Here is a 6,722-nt window from a genome sequence, read left to right as displayed (position 1 = left end):
ACAACAATTTTATAAAATAGGTTAAAGATGCTGTAGACACAGAAAATTTGAACACGACAAGTGGACTGATAAAATTGTTATTGGGCCAATATTGAAATTGTTATTGGGCCAATTTAATTAATTGGATCATAGAAATTAAATTGATTTAATTAGTCCAATTAAATTTGATTTGGGCTATTGAATTAATTAATTAATTGGTACAAGCACATTTCATATTTGAATTTGAATTATAATTATAATTTAAATATAAGGGAAAATGGCACTTTTTACCCCTGAGTTATATACTTATAGCACTTTTTCCCCTTCAATTATTTAGGTAAGCACATTAGCCCCCTCAATTATTCTAAAAGTGGTGCTTTTTCCCCCCTGATATATTAAATTGACATTTATACCCTTAAAGTAAACATTTTATTTATTTTACTACTCCAACAAATTATTGCGTATACGTAGGGATGATCATGGTTCGGTTTGAATTGAACCGGATACTAAAGCAATCGAATTAATAGTTTACGGTTATAATTCAGATCTAGAACCCAATATTTAAATGTCAATTTATTAAAATTATGTATCAAAAAAATTGAATCTTAAACCGTTAACCGGCGGTTCCGGATCTGATTCGCGATTTTGAACCGTCTTTATTTTAAAATTTTATTTTTTATTTTAAAATAGTCTAAATTCAACAATAAATGTATTTTATTTTTTCAGTTCGGAACATGAACCGTCTGTTCCGGTTCACGATTTTAATAAACTCTAAATATCGAATTTCGATTCTAAATTGTAATTGGAATATTTCGGTTTGTTTAGTTTGAACCAAATTATGGTCATAATTTGTTGGAGAAAAAAAATAAATTAAATATTTAGTTTAAGGGTAAATATGTCCATTTAACATTTCAAGGGAAAAAACAGCCACTTCAATAATTTAGGGGGAAAAAATGCTATAGGTATATAACTCAGGGGGAAAAAAGTGCCATTTTCCCTAAATATAATATAATTTTATTATATTTGAATTAGGTTATGCAATAATGAACCTAGACTTGCCCAGACTTGAGAGATCGGTTAGGCACAACTTAGGTTTTGAAGATCTTGAAGCGAAATTTTGTGAAATATATACAAAGTTTAATTTTTGTGTTTACAGATGCCACCAGGAAGGATAGAACTCGAGACGTCTAACATAACAAATAAGGTTAAACCCACCAAGCCACACCAACTCTTCGGCGTGTCCAGCCGGCCACCTCAGTCCTTGGCGTGGGCAGGCAGGGTGGTGCGCCCCCGGGCACTTCAACCGTGCCCCTAGTCCTAAGGGGGTGCGACGCGGTGCGGTGTGGTGTTCAGAATGGGCTTCAAAAGCACGAGCCCACCCCGCCATTTTGACGGCTCTACTTCTGGGTAGCGCATGACTAACAAGGTTAGCTATATGTTGGTAATCGACTCTTCCGGCATGCATGGGACACGTGGAGAATGAATATAAAAGTGTAGTTGATGTCGTACAGTAAGCTAAAGTCCATTCACAATTATTGAATCTCTATATTCCTAATTACATAACTATATATATTCATAATTATGAACAGTTTTGAAACCGTGTCTACCTTGCAAGGTGGACAAGGTTCTACGGTATAATTTGACCCCGTTATGTACCTATATATTCAGTTTATGGTGGACCGGGTACCTATAAAACCATGAATATACTTATTTAATTTTTTTAAAAAATAAAGACTTATTATAAAATAAAAATAAAATTTTTGTTATTTTGCTTATTATATTAAATATATATGTTATTCTTTAAATTTTGAGTTTCAAGACTTGCACAGTTTGCAAAAAATTTTCTTACCTCTCAAATAAAATAATTCCCTCTTTGTAAATTTTGATTTTATTTTGTTATTGCTTAAGCGGGAAAGAAGAAATTAAAACAAAAACAAACACTTCAACTCAAAACCCTTTCCGTCGAGAAGACCAGCGCAAAACACTGCCTCGCCGCCTCCAACTTCCGGCACCGTCGCCGCCGTGATAGACAGTAGAGCGTTGTGCGGCGGTGATAGACAGTAGGGCATTGTGCGGCGGTGATAGACAGTAGGGCGTTGTGCGGCGGTGATAGACAGCGGCGGTCACGCGGAAGTTCACCCAACGACGGTAATTTCTTTTTCAATTTTTTTTCCTGAGCTTTGTGCATTGTTTGATAGGCAGTGGCGGTGATAGACAGTAGATGATGGATTTTGGGTTTGGGTTCAAACTAAATTTGTGCGTTGTTTCCCCAGCTGTTGTTCGTCTGACGGTTATGATTGAGCTGTTGTTCGTCTGACCGGAGGCTGTTCGGTTGATGGTGATGATGATTTCTTTATCCCTATCTTTACACTGAACATTCAAATTACTCACAGCTGAACATGTAAATCTATGTTTAATAAGCTTTAAACTGAACATTTATACTATTGTGTTTGTTGTGTATTGGTTCATTTATCCCCAGAATCTTAACATTCAAAGCTTCTTGTGAGTGCAATTTACATTATGGTTCAAGTGTAATAATTTTTACCAGGCATGCCTTCCTTATAACATTGGAGACTAAGGTCATGTATTTCTTCCTCTGACAAGAACAGAATAATCTAAAACATTGGCAAGAGTAAACAAATATTGTAGCAAAATATAAAATGCCATATCTGATAGATCTTTTCTTATTAAGAATCAGTAAATATTAGATGATAAATCCCAATTATATTATGCTAAAAAAATTTCACAGCATGAGGTCAGTGATTGATCGGTACAAGAAAGTATAGGGTAGTTACCCTACACAAATGTGGACGATGGGAAGCTCGAATGGGGCAATTTCTTGGCAAGAAGTAAGATTCTATTAGCTTCATTGTTGGTTAAAATGGATATCCATTTACATTATATAGCATTGTTAATAAACTGAGGAGTACATGTTCTTATTGGTTAGCATATAACATTTGGATGCAGGTATATCTACCTTGGACTGTTTGACAGTGAGATAGAAGCTGCAAGGTCCTATTATCATAAGTTCACTATTTTCTCCTATATGTTATATAATCCAGCCTGAACATAACATTTCTTGAACTTAGTTGACTTGGAATTTGGTTTTGATTTTGATCAGGGCATAGGATAAGGCCGCCATAAAATTAAGTGGGAGGGAAGCTGTGACGAATTTTGAACTAAGCGCATATGAACAAGAGTTGACTTCTGAAGTTGATACTGGAGGTAAAGGTTCTTTACAACATCCCTCATTGGTAATCCTTGTTGAACATATCCATTAATAGGAACCTGGCATTTCATGCAGGTGGCAGCCAAGATTTGGATTTGCATTTGGGCATTGCTCCTACTAGTTTTGTAGATGGCATGGGAACCCACGCTCTAGTTGCAAAGTGGTTTAGCCAGTCCAAAGCATTGGGGAGTGGGGGTAAGTTGAAGGGCTTTGATTTAAAACTTTATCTCATTCTATGCAACTCTTTTCATATTTCTGCTCTTTTCCTTTCCATCTTAATTTTTTAATTGGTTTGTATTAGATAGTGCATTGAAACACTAAATTCTTCTCGGTGTTGTAACCGGTTTAAATTGTCCTCCTTCGTATGCAGACCTCTGCTTCAAATACAGTGGAACCTGAACTATTACCACATGGCTTTGAATTGCTTTCTGAGCATCCTCCTATCTGCAATGGAGTAAATACTCAATTCTTTCCCATTTACAAGGTATCCCACTATCCCCTTGTCTAGCATGGTTTGAAGCATACTACAAGATTTCCATACATTTGACTGTCATTATTTTTTACTCTCTAGACAATTCATTCTTCTCTTGCTCCTCCTGCTAATGTTCTAGGCCTACACTACTTTGAAATCTTTAAAGGAGTTAGTAACACCTGAGCTCTGTGCAAAAATCATTTGAATGTATACATATTGAACCAATTGTTTAGTGAGTTATTACCTTTCACCTCTGTGCGAAAATCATACTGGTCCCAATGAACTCTCTCTTATGGGAAAATATCTTTTCTATGGCAACTATTGTTACTTGTGATTTATGGATATTAAGTCACTTGAAAGAAAATTTGGTCTTTTAGTCACCATTGGTCAATTTGCCACTTAATGCAGGGAACAGCAATAGGGAAGGGCATGGAAATTAATTCCTCACCAAACTGGGATCAAGCTTATGGTGGGACTCCTCCAGCAACACTCTTCTCTACTGCAGCATCATCAGGATTCGCTAACGCAACCTTACTTCTTCCCCGGCTGCTCCTCGGCTACCTCATTTCTCTAGTGGAATGTTACCTTACCACCATTCTTCACCTCCTATTCCAACTATGAACAACACTGCTCACTTTTGCTGCCGGAGCTGAAGTCAACAGGTAGTCGGTTACTGCCGTCAATTATTTTCTCCCTTAGTACTTTGAAATTAGGTAAGATCAGAGCAAAATGAACATGTGCTGCTCTTCTCTGTTTTGAGTGATTTGTAAGACTGCATACAATAGCTTTAATAGTGTAAAAGCTTAAGGTTTTAGACTACATCAAAATGGTATGATAGGGTGCCACTGTGCTCAAATTCATCTTTGCCTTTACATTTCTGCCTGCTGCGCTAAACTCCGAAATGTTAATTCTGTGGCTTTTTCCCCTTTAATATGAAAGTATGAAACTGTCCAATTTTATTCTTGAAGTGCCTTGTTAATCTTTCATTGCCGTATTTTATTTTATCTAACTTTTTTATTGTTTGGACTAACGCCCTCCACGTCGCCCCCTACTTTGGAAATGGTTAATTATAGTTTTTGTATTTTTCCATTTAACAACACCGGTTTCAACAACATTGAATTGACAACGGGTCAAAAACCGTTGTCTTTGGAAGAAACGACAACGGTTTAAAACCATTGTCTATGTGACTTTTAACAACACCGGTTTCAACAACACTTAATAGACAATGGTTAAAAAACCGTTGTTGTTTCTAGAAAAGACAACGGTTATTAACCGTTGTCTATGTGCGTGACTTACAACAACACCAGCTTCAACAACACTTAATAGACAACGGTTAAAAAACCGTTGTTGTTTCTAGAAAAGACAACGGTTATTAACCGTTGTCTATGTGCGTGACATACAACAACACCGGCTTCAACAGCACTTAATAGACAACGGTTAAAAAACCGTTGTTGTTTCTAGAAAAGACAACTGTTATTAACCGTTGTCTATGTGCCTGACTTACAACAACACCGTCTTCAACAACACTTAATAGACAATAGTTAAAAAACCGTTGTTGTTTCTAGAAAAGACAACAGTTAAAAAACCGTTGTCTATGCGCGAGACTTACAACAACACCGGCTTCAACAACAGAAATTATACCCCTACGACAACGGTTATTAACCGTTGTCTATGTGCATTTTTCTTGTAGTGTGAACTCAAGTCTCTCTCTCTCTCTCTCTCTCTCTCTATATATATATATATATATATATATATATATATATATATATATATATGGATGCACTCAGGTGCGAATAAGTGCCCAGGAGGGAATATGCAAACGAATTCGCGCGTGACACATGTCCAGATCTAATAGATTAAAAAAAAAGTGCGGTGACATTTTCGTAAATAATTGAGCATCGAAGTGCAAGTAAAATCATTTTCGGAAAGGCAAACGAAAGTTTAGGCCTGAAGATGATTATGAGGAAGAAGTGAGCAGCCACTACGAAACGAACCGTCATCCTGGTGAAAAGGTCGCGGACAACTTCGCTTGGGTTAAAGAATGTGGATGGTTGGACGAGTGATGTCACAATCGATGTTTCTTTAACAGGTACCCTCGATGTGCACTATGGGACCACCCTTTGTGGAGTCGACGATCGGAAAATGGAACAAGACACACAGATTTGAAGTATTACTACGAGATAAGAATAATGAATTTGTTTTCAATGTATTTTCCTATTTATTTATTTGTTGAATAAATGTTATAGTAATCTTGTGATACATTTTTATTATTGAATAAAAATGAATTGTTCCATTTGTGTGTGTTGAACTTTGTATATTCTAAAATATTCTTGTGTGATATTTTTAATATATAAAAGATTCAATATGGATGCCTAGTGCATCACGTAGCATTATGTGAAAAATGCTAAAAGGTCTTAACGGCCAGAACGAAATGTAACAAGCGTGTTACATGTTTAAAATCTCGATAGGACTTCGGTTCTAGTTCATGTTGAACGATATAGATTTCAAAGTAGAATTAATTTGTCAAAAAATTGGAATAGCAATATAATCGCGAGCGTCGCAGCTCTATTGTTGAATATTTTAAATAATATTCTGAGTACGATTATATAATTTTGATTCAACTAGATAGAAATCTGGTTGGTTTGTTATTATTAATTGTGTTATAATTAACTTGATCAAAAAGTCCAAATTATACTAGTATGAAATATAATTTGAGACAAATTGTTGGGACGTCAAATTAAGCTCGAGCTTAAATCAAAATGCTAATTAATTTTAACATTGTTGAAGTGCTAATTGTAGTGCTTAATAGCACTGGACGTCCAAACATGTTGAATTAGCACTGTGCAATGGGCTAATTAAATTTAGCATTGTAAAGTGCTTTATGACTAGCGCTTAAAGAGATTTGGCTAATTGTGTAATTAGCTAATAATTTTCGTGCTAGGTAGCACTGAAATTATAAATTAAGCAACCGAATGTTGTTGTGAATTTATAATTTAAAGCAATAGAAATTGCTTTGGAATCGGTGGGTTAGTTTGGCAGCAA

General features: G+C 35.7%; 1 long non-coding RNA gene across 1 annotated transcript; it reads left to right on the top strand.

Moving 5' to 3' along the window:
- The first annotated feature begins 2,768 nt into the window (after positions 1–2,768).
- Positions 2,769–3,353, top strand: LOC109174629. The gene is made up of 4 exons (XR_002053130.1): positions 2,769–2,828; positions 2,947–2,991; positions 3,101–3,204; positions 3,284–3,353. It is a non-coding gene; the product is annotated as an uncharacterized LOC109174629 (long non-coding RNA).
- Positions 3,354–6,722: the final 3,369 nt, after the last annotated feature.

Source organism: Ipomoea nil, unplaced genomic scaffold (assembly GCF_001879475.1).
Source record: "Ipomoea nil cultivar Tokyo-kokei standard unplaced genomic scaffold, Asagao_1.1 scaffold0146, whole genome shotgun sequence".
NCBI lineage: Eukaryota > Viridiplantae > Streptophyta > Magnoliopsida > Solanales > Convolvulaceae > Ipomoea > Ipomoea nil.
Note: the sequence above shows the minus strand (reverse complement) of the source record. Positions and strands in the feature narration are given on the sequence as shown.